The sequence below is a fragment of the Lutra lutra genome, chromosome 5, assembly GCF_902655055.1.
Source record: "Lutra lutra chromosome 5, mLutLut1.2, whole genome shotgun sequence".
Taxonomy (NCBI): domain Eukaryota; kingdom Metazoa; phylum Chordata; class Mammalia; order Carnivora; family Mustelidae; genus Lutra; species Lutra lutra.
The window spans coordinates 67,565,722-67,578,053 of record NC_062282.1 but is presented as its reverse complement, the minus strand read 5'-3'; the positions used below and the strand labels follow the sequence as shown (position 1 = coordinate 67,578,053).

At 37.7% G+C, this 12,332-nt stretch overlaps 1 protein-coding gene across 4 annotated transcripts in view; it reads right to left on the bottom strand.

The window, feature by feature from the left end:
• CCDC192 (coiled-coil domain containing 192) overlaps positions 1-12,332 on the bottom strand; it is a 204,915-nt gene that overhangs the window by 174,167 nt on the left and 18,416 nt on the right. Inside the window, exon 2 of one of the 4 annotated variants that reach the window (XM_047728994.1) lies at positions 4,865-4,955. The exons of the other annotated variants lie outside the window; for them this stretch is intronic. The gene's annotated coding sequence lies outside the window, so the exon portion shown is untranslated. The remainder of the gene's footprint in view (positions 1-4,864; positions 4,956-12,332) is intronic. 4 annotated transcript variants of the gene reach the window in all.

Sequence of the window (12,332 nt, the reverse complement as noted above, 5' to 3'; positions counted from 1 at the left end):
TGAACCCTAGGGCCCTGCCATGGGCCTCTGAGAAATTCCATAGGATACAGGGCAAAGAAATGGTGCTACGTTCCAAAACAGCCTGGATCCTAGATCAAACAAGGCTGAATAATCCCCCCAACCCCGTCCCCCACACGGAGCAGACTTTGGGGGATGAACATCTTGGGCTACAACAATATTTGGAATAAATCAATGATCCTCAGCATACCATAATGATTCCAATACATTTCAAAAGTCAGTCCAGAAAAAATAAATCTCAAAAAATGAGCCTCAACACAAAACTCTTGTGTATTTACACCTATAGATAATTCATGCTACAAAACATTTTATGTAGAAAGGGGAAATGTCAAGAGGCCAAACTGTTCCAAAAAGGTTGGGAATTCTGGATCTAGTTGCTATTTCCAGGGAGAAAACTTATTGTCTAATGTTTGCTCTCAAGAGGAAGTTTCTTAAATCTTTTGTGAGTAGATCAAGCAAAATCAACTAGTCTGTTTCTCCAGACCTTTGTCTCCAAACATCCCAAATTTCGCTAGCCAAGAAGGACAATCATTTTCAGTAAGAGAGAAGCATTGTAAGCCAAACAGACTTGCCTGAAGAGTGCTAGTAAATACCGTAAGATTTTTTATACAAGTGGTTTTAAGAAATTACCCTGTATTGTGGAATGGGAGAGTCTGAGCAAACTGAAGAATGGGGTCTATCTATCTTGGACACCTGTGCTCCAGCTGTAAGCTATCACTCTCTACTCTCTGACTGGCCTTCCTATTCTCGCATTCCCTTAAGGGAAAGAGCCATAAAAAGCCATATATCTACACAGATATAATAGGCAAGCACTCTTTTTTTTTTTTAAGATTTTTATTTATTTATTTGACAGACAAAGATCACAAGTAGGCAGAGAGGCAGGCAGAGAGAAAGCGGGGGAAGCAGGCTCCCTGCTGAGCAGAGAGCCTGATGCAGGGCTCTATCCCAGGACCCTGGGATCATGACCTGAGCTGAAGGCAGAGGCTTAACCCACTGAGCCAGCCACCCAGGTGCCCCAGGCAAGCACTCTTTAATAGGAAGCAGCTCCCATTTACCAAACAAAGGAATAAAAATGAAACCAAGAATAGTTTCAGAAATGAGGCATACATGGGGTTCAAAGTTTTAGAGGTAGGTGTGTTGTTTCAAGGACCCTAAAGAAGTTAGGTGTAGTTAGTCACTGTCCTAGTTTTGCAGGATGGAAAGCCAGAAGAGCAGAATATGGGACTTCTACCATCAAGTTCCTTCTGCCTCAAGTACATGTGGACAGACCCCCACATAAAGCCACTTATGTTTATTATGAATATAAAACTGTTTTGGTAGCTAAAGTAACTGATGAGTGAATTATACTAATCAAAAGTCTTTTAAATGCTATCACATGTTGAAAATATATGATACACACAAGTGTTTGGGTTTTGATCCTGTCTGTGGATTTTTAGGTGGTAAATTCTAGCAATTCAATGGGAATTCCTGTTTTTAACTAATACTTTTTGTCTTAAAAACTTCTACCTAAATATCAAGCCAATCATCTAAGTACAGGTAACTAAGATAACCAAGATGAGTGAACTCAAAGAATGCTACAAATTAAGAATTCAAATTAAACTCTTTGCCTCCAATGACGACATGAGAGTCTTATGCACGTGTTAAAGTTCCTCATTTGAGGATCTGGAGAAAATTTTATTCTTTTTTTTCTAATTTTCATTGTCTTATGATGACCTTGCCCTTCTTCCTCAGCCATACACACTCTTTGAATTCTTTGGGACTGGTTCAAGGTCTCTGAACCAGATCCTCCCCTACCTCTCAATCCACGTACAACACAGGTAGAAAGGGTCCTGCCTGCAGAAGCCAGACTGCACAGCACTGAGCATTAGTAGGATCCCAATAAGTAGCTGTTGATGGATTGAAGGCTCAGCCTTCAAAGACGGTGGTTGCACCAGGGGAGCACTCCGTCCTGCTGAGAGGCTTCTTTGAGCAATCCTTTCCATGTATCCAGCCTAGGATGCTGGCATGGGTAAGAGCCCTAGGGAAATTCTGCTCACCAAAGACCAGGTACAAGCTTAAGTAGCAGAAAGCCAGGAGGTGGCCATGAGTTGGGTGATGATGGCAGGGTTGTTCTGAAGACTAAGTAAGCTAAAGCAGGTAACTACTTAGAAATGCTCAGTTCATGGTATTACTAGTAATTCCATTCCCCCAACTCCTATAAAGAGAATCATTTGATATGAAAACTTCCTACCTTATTTTTAAACCCTAGTAAAAGAATGTCCCTATAGAGGCCCTTGTGTTACAGCAAGTGATCAAACAGCAGCAGTGGGGAATTCAAGCATGCAATTAGAACAAAGTTAATGTGTTAAATATATGTGTGTGCATTTGTTTAAAAATACGATTGCTAAATAAAGGTGTGCTTATTGCCAAGAAAGTCTTCACAGAAGAGAATCTTGACATGGGTCAGTTGAAGACAATTGAATGTTTCCAGCAACCTGGAACTTCAAATGCAGAAGGATCCCCAGCAGCCCCTGCTCAGTGTTGCAGTCACTTCATGCCAGATAAAACATGCTTTCAATACATTTTGCAATGGTCAAGATTCATGCTTGATGTCTCTTCTATGCTTTCCCCCTGCTTGACTGGCACTGAAGGCTATAAACTTATTTACCTTACTATGACTTGCTCATATCTCTCATGCTGATGGAAGTTTTTCCCTAGCCTCCCCCGTCAACCCCTTACTCTGGACGGTTAATGTTATCCCTACCCACCCTGTTCGGTGATCAGAATTCATTTTACAGTGGAAATTTCATCACTGTCATGTCCTTTTTATGCTTAACTTTTGCAACAGTATCTTGGGCTAAATTGCCTGTTTCTCTTTAGGAAACCATTTAAAAACTCAATTTTTTCCTGATTTCAATCCATTCTAATGGAAACAGTATTCCTCTTTGTTGAAATTGCCTAAATAGTCTGGTAATATGATATTTTTTATTCAAAATTGAACACACTGCGACTCTTGTCAAAGTCCAGGGGAAATAATTTTCTAGAAAGTGCCTATCAACATGCCTGTAGAGGAGATCAACATTGAGAGGATGACAGATGAGCATTGACTAAGCATAATACTGCTTGTAATCTGGTAGGCCTCATTCTGGACTGGACTGCATCCCTTGGGCTGTGTGACTTCTGGGTTTCACTTCTTGGGGCCTCAGTTTTTCATCTTTAAATGAGGCATGTATTGGGCACATCTCAGCAGGAAACAGTCACTCCAGTGGAGTGGTTGAGGGGGGTTTAATGAAGGGACTGTATGGAAACCTGTGCACACAGTTAAGGGCAGGAATGAAAGATGGCGGGGCACTCCCAAGAAGTGAAGGTAATCTTCGCTTCACCTTGAATTGGAGAGGTAGGGGAAGAGATAATGGCAGAGTATTAATACAGAATCTAGAAAGAGAGCTTGAGGAGAAGGCCATGTCTGTGAGTTGATACCCTGGATAGAGAAATAGAACCACTATGCACCTGTGCTCAGACCTAATGGTGGACAGACCAGTGGAATAAACAGCCTGATCTCCTTTTCTCTCACCATGTGTTCTTTTGTATCTCCCTTGTGCTGAGCCCAAAAAAGCCAGAAGGTGAGAGACCTTGAATGACAAGTGTAGAGAGACCAGCTAGCCTGGAAAGGAGCAGAGTAAGGAAAGGGTACAGAATGGACCTGGAAAGGGAAACAAAACCTCTGGCCAAAAGGGTTTAATAATATGAGTGGTTCCCAAATGCTAGCCCATAGATCCATATTGGTTTGTGATAACATCTCCAAGCACAGCAAGGAAAAGATGGAAGTAAAAATTTTTAAAAAATATTATGCATTTTTCATGAAACCAAATTTATCCCATTTAGAGAACTGTCCTTTATTCTGAGATTATGATCATTCTATATATTTTGGTGTTAAGAGGATGTTTCTTTAACAAATGATGGTGATAATATATGGAAATTATTCTTTTAGTGAATTTTCTTTAAAAAAAAAGAAAAAAGAAAAGTTGGCAGTGCTATGAGATCTAATCCCAATTATTGTGGAGGTGGAAATTCTTGTGGGTTTATGAAATCTAAAAGTATAGAGACCCTCCAAGTCATCTCTGGTAAATTATGAATTGAATGTTTTATCGGGCAGTCTTTCCAGAAATATGGTCTCTGAATTCCCCTGGACCAAGCCCAACATGGACCTGTATTCAATATCAAGTATCTGTAGAAATGTCCAGGATACTACTTTTCTAGAAAAAGAAAAAAAAAAAAAAGAGCATTTCTAAAGGTCAACCTTCCATTCTGTGAAAGATTTAACTACTTTTTCATTTCTATAGCATCACTGATAGAAAAAAGGATAAAAGAAGAGGGATTCAAAAGGAATTGTTGACTCAGTTATTCACTTACTAAAAGATTGTTACCATGGAAGTTAAAGAGAAATGACCATATGACATTTGATAGCTTTGTAAATAACTTTAAATAATGGCTTACCGGAAACTCTTAACAAGCTAATTCTTGTTTTAATTTAGTTCAAAGCATTTCAACTCATTAAGTTAAAAAAGTATTTATTAAAGACTCACTCTTTGCCAGATATGATGCTAAACAATGGGGAAATGAGCAGTTAGAAGACTGACAGTATTAATACCCTCACCAGAATTCTTAGCTTAGAATTTCTCTCCAATACAAAAATCCTAGGATTTTAGTTTTAATGTAAAAATCAAAAGAATGTCAGAAGTTTGGTGATTAATTTAATCTTTTTATGCTCATTCATAATATACAGTTCTTGGCTTTGGGGGCTTGTTCTTTTCCCTTTGATGAGTATTCTGGTAGATGTTAGAAGGAGGTGAGAGGCAGTCCTAACCTGTTTTCAAGTATTCCAGATCTTTCTCAAATATATCACTTTATGGCTTCTTAGAGACTAGGTATGTATAGTATCAGAGGAGAAGAGGGAGCTAGGAAATAATATGTATCTTCTGTTGTTCAAGGTCAAATTAACAGCAAAACAGGGACTGGTTTTCAGGTGTTCGGGTAAGAGGACTCCTGGATTTGGGTTCGTATTATGTTACAGAATTTGTTCTGTGACCCAAAATAACCCTCCATCATTTTCATTTTATGAGACAATTTCTTGGAACTGTGAGCATCACAAACTCTTTTAGAACCTGATTATATCCATGAATTCTCTTATTAGAAAAAAAATGTATATACATATGTTGCTTGCACACGCACACATGCCCACACACGCACACACACACGACCACAATTTTGCACATAATTTTAGACTGTTGAAGCATCTTCTTCAATGACATCTATGTGGCCCAAATTATGGATTCCTTGTTAAGGAATTCATTTTTATTCCAGCTACCTTTAATTTTTATTCTGAAGTAAAATATCAAATTTTAATGAATGAGAGTAACACTGCATTTTGGCTGCCTCTACTGTTAGTCATACAAATGAATAAAAAAAAATAATCTTTTCTTCCTAGGGAAATGACCCAAACTCAAAACAAACAATACAGTTTCTCTTTCTGGTGGGGAAAGCAAGTAGCATGTCTTCCTAGGGGAACCTGATTCTAGTCACTGAAACTTCACAGCAACCAGTGCTAACACATCCTATTGACCAAGAAGCGAACATTTTGATGATGACTCTATATTTCCTTCATAATAAAAAGGACACAACAAGAGAATTTTCTATTAAAAACAAATTTTGATTTCTTTAAGAAATGAATGAGAGGAAAAAATAGGGACTTAATGGATACAGAGTTTCAGCTTTGCAAAATGAAAAAGTTCTGGAGATCGGTTGCACAAAAATGTAAACACGCTTTACACTACTCAACTGCACGTTTTAAAAATCATTAAAATGTGATGTGGATTTTACGATTATTTTAAAAAATAACAGTATAAACCAAGTTATAAAGCAGATAAATTATGGAGTGAAGGAATTAGCTGACGTTAAAATTAATTCAACTACTCTTTACCCACTTCACAGGATTGTTGTAAGAACAAAATGAAAAAATCTTGGATTTTGGTTTAATAAAAAAGCCCCAAAATGCTATTTGTTTTTAAGTCAAACTTTTGTTCAGTGGGACATATAATAATACAAATACTTTCCCCGTTAGTAAAGACAGTATTTTGAATAGTTGAGTCTCTTTGTGACAGGAATATTTCTTTTTCCACACATCATACTTAAGTTTAGATTTTGAGTCCTTTGGCATATTAACCAACAATGTTTTTAGGTTCCTACTGTATCCCAGTCTTTTAGGAAATGCACTTGCCTCTCGGAAGAAAGATTTTCAGCATGGTTTATGGGGGAGGTGATGGCTTTTTATTGACCAGATTGACTGTGGCTTTTCAAACAGTTTTGAAAATAAATTATTTCTATACTGTGTATAATCAACAACAGTTTTGTGATTGTTCGGTGTATAGGTAATTTTTTTCCACCAGTGAATTTTAGGCTCCAAATAAGTAAACTTAAAAAACAAAAAAAGCCAAAAAATTTAACTTTAATGGTAAGAACTTCTGTACTCTAATGATACTGTTCCAGAACCTAGCTAGAAAATCCTCAGTTGAACTTGATGTTCCATGAGAAACCTTTTCCATGAAAAGCCTTCCCCCACTCCAGCCCAGACTGGCATTTGCACAGACTCCTTTCCTTACCAGGATCTAAAGGAGAAATGTGTTAAGAATCCTTTCAGATCAGATAAAAGTTCAGCAAGAGTTTCCATAGTACATTCCAACATGATAAGGTAAGCAGAGGACAGATGGGAGAGCTCTCTTTTGCTGTGAATTTCCACTTCTTTTAAGGTCCTCAGTCAAAATATGACTAAGAAGCATGGCCAGCATATCAAAGAAGAGGACACAGCATGCCCAACATTAGCTACTCAGTAGGCTTCGCTTTCTCATCTCTGAAAGGAGACCATTGTACCCAATTCATCTTGTACCCTGAGATAGCCATTTGTCATGCTGTTTTGATGGCCTAGTGTCTTTCCCTGTTTGGATAATTTCCCATCTTATGAATCCCATCTCTCCAAAGTGGAAAAGTCAGGAACTCCCTCTCAAGCATCCTTTGCATCCAAAGTGTAGGCCTGTGACTCAGGCTCCATCAACCAGTTGCACCACCTTGAGACTTCAAGGTGGACGAGAGTGGTATGAAAAAGGTAACAAATAGAATGGAATGGGGCCGGGTAGACAGGGTCATCATCCTGTTTGCAGAGGCTGCGGTGACAGAAGACTCAGAAGTAAGCCTCAAATTCAGGGGAAGTGTACCTCCCCGGAATCTAAGGTGGCTAATTGGCCGTGTTCTCCAATTGTGGTTCTCCAACTCTCCTAGAGAACCCATTGAAATACCTAATATCTTTTAGTAACTCATTTTTCCCTTCATACAAACTGGAATGAATTTTGTTCATTAAACCTCCATTTCCTCACCTCTAAAGATGGAGAAAATGTTAAGTCTGTGGGGGCTGCTGTAATAATTAAAGGCAGGAATACTGAAAAATACTTAGTCTAGCCCCTGAGCCATAGAAGAAAGTTTTTTCAAAGATCATCATCTTTTTAACCTCTAGGTTTTCAGGTTTCTAATGGGTAGCTTCTGGGAACTCACAGCCTAGGAAAGAGCTTAAGGGTTGATTACAAAAGCCAGCAACTCTTACAAACTCTAGTGGTCTTGGCATCATGTGACTATACCTAGACTGGTTACTCTTTCTTGGAAAAAGTAAATCATTATGCATAATGTAAGAGCAAGAATTTGAAGCATAGTACAAGAGGTTACTGCCTGTACCTCTTCTGCCTGGTCAAGAAAGTTTTTACTATATCAGCTCAATTTCTTCCCTTCCTTAACTTTCTTGCTAGCCTGTTGTTTTGGGCTTTTTTTTTTTTTGTTTTGGGCTTTTGAAATGAAAAGAGGGAGGTAGAAGGGGAGAAAGAGGAAGCAAGTGTAATCTCTACACCCAACATGGGGCATGAAATCACAACCCAGGGGCACCTGGGTGGCTCAGTGGGTTAAGCCGCTGCCTTCGGCTCGGGTCATGATCTCAGAGTCCTGGGATGGAGCCCCGCATCGGGCTCTCTGCTCAGCAGGGAGCCTGCTTCCTCCTCTCTCTCTGCCTGCCTCTCTGCCTGCTTGTGATCTCTCTGTCAAATAAATAAATAAAATCTTTAAAAAAAAAAAAAAAGAAATCACAACCCAGACACCAAGAGTCATGTGCTCTTCCACTGAGCCAGCCAGGCACCACCCCCAAGGAATTTTGGAGGCAAAAACTTGGGACAAGCTGTCTTGTAAGATAGAAGCTCATGGAGAAAGAAAGAAGGAGATATATAGATATAGATATAGATATAGATATAGATAAAGATATATCCTTCCTTTTACATATATATCATATATATATATATATCTTTTATATATATCTTTCTTATATATATATATCTGAAAATTCCCCCCATACTGTTTAATTCATGCAATTTCACCTTCAGTATACCATCAGAGTTCATTGGACACAAATATAGTACTAACTTTCTTTTTTTGAGCTATTCTATTCTTAAAAAATCTGTATTTCATGTCTTTTATCCTTTCTTAGAGATTCTTACAAAGCACAAAGAGAATATATATTAATTTTTTAGAAGCATAATAAAACTCATTCTGTCTTATAATTTTCAACCCACCCATTGGAGCCTTTTATGAAGCTAAGATATATTGTGGGATCTTAGTGATCTTCTTTTTCCTCTATTTCAAACATACTGCCACTGAATCTTTGTAGGAATTATTTTTTATCATCATTGATCAATTGTTTCCAAATATGACTTTTTAAAAAAAGAGTAAAAAGGCTAATACTTGTGGAATTGACTAGAAATACAATACAATAGCAAAATTAATAATCTCCCTTCAGTCTCCTATTATGTTGCCAAAGGTATTAAATCATTTTTCAAGGTTTAAAAGGGGAGACAGTATTTTTTATATTTTTGGCTTTATATTTTTGGGGGTGGTGCCTGGCTGGCTCAGTGGAAGAGCACATGACTCTTGGTGTCTGGGTTGTGATTTCTTTTTTTTTTTTTTTTAAAAAACATGGTTGAGAATACTGCATTTTTCATCTTCCATTCATAATGCCCAAAGAAAAGAAAATTGACAAAGGAATACATTGCCCAGTTCGTAGACAAATCAGAAGGTGAAGATGAAGAGCCCCACTCTTGAATGGTACTGTGCCCTGCACTAGCCATTAACCATATGTGGTTTTTGGGTGCTTGAGATGTGGTTTGAACTGAGTTTGTATTGAACTGAGATGTAGTGTAAATGCAAAACACACAAGATTTTGAAGACTTAGCACAATATATGACAATATAAGGTATTTCAGTATACTTTTAAATTGGGTCCATGTTAAAATGACAGTATTTTGGATACATTAGGTTAAATGAAATATATTGTTAAAATTTGCTTTAACCAGGGCGCCTGGGTGGCTTAGTGGGTTAAAGCCTCTGCCTTCTGCTCAGGTCATGATCTCAGGTCCTGGGATCGAGCCCCACATCAGGGGCTTCCTCCTCTCTCTCTCTCTCTGCCTGCCTCTCTGCCTACTTGTGATCTATGTCTGTCAAATAAATAAATAAAATTTAAAAAAAAATTTGCTTTAACCTATTTAAGTGTTTAATGTAGCTATTAGAAAATTTTAAGTGACAGATATGGCTTGCAGTTTACTTATTTTGGACAGTGTAACTCTAGACATTAATGTTGATAATAGAATTAATCATGCAAGTGAAATACACTACATTTTCACCTCGTGACTTCCTAGAGACTTAGATGAATATCCTCAAACTCACAAATCAATGAATGAAAAACACATCTCTAAGGACTAAATAGGAAATAGGGTATTTTCTTAAAAGACAGAGTCTAACATAATATTTTTTGACAAGAACTTGGACTTTCCTTTTTTACTAAGAGGACGGATAACCATAGTTTCCCATCTTTTATGAGTTTATGTGCCACAGTTTTTACTAAATAACAAAGATATTTTCTATGTTTAAATTTTTATCAAATGTTTATTGAGTTTTTTTTTAACTATGCCTTTATTCTTCTGTAACTTATTTAAAAAGGACTTTAAAAAACTTAGTTGGGTTTATTTGATCCAGATGGTAAATGATGATGATTTTTTTCCCTGTACACTAAGAGTTAGGAACTTGAGGAATTTAAAAGGTACCTTATGGGTACCAGACTGTTTCTTTCTTCTTTTTTTTTTCTATTTTCTTAATTTATTTGGGAGAGAGAGAGAGAAAGAGAGAGAGCATGAGTGGGGAACGGGGCGGAGAGAGACCTCTGGACCCTGGGATCATGACCTGAGCCGAAGGCAGCTGCTTAACCAACTGAGCCACCCAGGAGCCCTGTTGACTGTTTCTTTTAAACCACAACTCAGTTTTGAGATTGGACCCTTTCAATCTCAGCATTATATGTTAGGCAGCCATAAAGAAAGTTATGGGAGACTTTTTTTCTAGATTTTCAGGGATATGATCATCAAAAAAGAATGTCAGAACACATCTGAAGGCAAGAAGCCCAAATGCTGCTTTATTCAGAGGGAGAAAAATTAATAGGATTCAGAATATAGTCACCATGGACATAGATAATTCTATTTTAAGGAAGATTCCGAGTAGAAAGAGCCCCTAGGGAAAGCAGGCTGTTCTAGAATTTATAGCATTTTCCTTAGGCAATTGAAGGAAGCAAAACAGGGCTTGCTCCTTTCCAAAGAATGTTCTGAACCACATTTTATTTAAAAATATCTTACAATTTAATTTTCCTTTGCATTAAATGTATGATTCAGGAACATTTTCTTCCCTAAGTGAAAAACACAATATGTCCAGTTATTCAAAAACAAACACATGAGAATCATTCACGCATTTATTGAGCTCTTTTTATGTAGGACCCGGAGCTAAACCCCAGGGGAATAAAGATGAATTAATCAAATCTGTTACTCTGCAAGAGCTCATAATGTGATATATAGGTTGAGAAAAGGAGGAGAGATAAAGTAGACTTCAATTTTATAAGGATAGGAAAGGAGAAAGGGAAAAAGACAGGTATTGACATCATCTCTGTCTTTTCTGTATATTATGTCCCAAAACTTCAGGCATGATGAAAGGTATAAAAATAAAGTGAAAATCCTCCAGATTCCTACCACCCAGAGACTGCTGCATGCTGTGGACCAAAGAATGTGTCCCCTGCCCACGAATGTGTCCCCTGCCCACTGGAATTCCTAAGTGGCAGTCCTGACTTCCAATGTTACAGTATTAGGAGGTGTGGTGTCTGGGAAGCCATAGAGTTTCCATGTACTCATCCGGGTGGGGTCCTCATGATAGGATTAGTGTCCTTAAAAGAATAAAGCAGAGTAATCTGTCCCTCTGGTACCTTTTCTCTCTCTTCCTCTCCTTTCCTTCCTCCCTTTCTTTCCCCCGGCCCCTGCCTTCTCCCCAAGACAACAATATGAGAATACAATAAGCAGACAACCATCTTCAAGCCAGGACTTAGCCATGCTGACACCTTGATCTCTGACTTCTCAGCCACCAGAACTGTGAAAAATAAATGGCTATTGTTGAAGTCACCCAATCTGTGGTATTTCATTATGGCAGCCCAAGCAGACCGAGACCACAGTTGGTGCATTACTTTCTATTTTGGGTGTGTGTGTATGTGCATTACTTTCTAGACTTGTATATGTCTACTTGGGAGATGCATAATGTATAAAACATCACAGTATACATGATTATATATGGCTAAATTGGAATAATTTACAATTAGCAATGTGTCATAAGTATAACCTATATTTGAATGATAATAGATGTTCTATACTGTAATTTTTTAAAGTAAGCTCTACACCCAGCGTGCAGCTTTAACTCATGACCCTGAGATCAAGAGTAACACGCTCTTCTATAATTTCTAGTTTAAAATTTACCATCTATTTAAAGGTCACAATAAATACTACTTTGTGCATATAATTTTCTCTACTGTTGGAGAACCCTGTAATAAGCATATTTATACATCCTTGTGGACTTATTTTTTATTTTCTTAATACAAATGTGAAAGTGGGAAATGGACTCTGAAAAACAATCTGAAGGGTTTGAAGAGGTGGGGGGGTGGGAGGTTGGGGGAACCAGGTGGTGGGTATTAGAGAGGGCATGGATTGCATGGAGCACTGGGTGTGGTACAAAAAACAATGAATACTGTTATGCTGAAAATAAATTAAAAAATGATTAAAAAAAACACAAATAAAACTATTAGACTAGGAGTGCCTAAAAAAAATGTGAAAGTGGTTACTGGATTTTGAGTAGTATATACTCTTTAAAGAGTATACACTCGATACATACTTC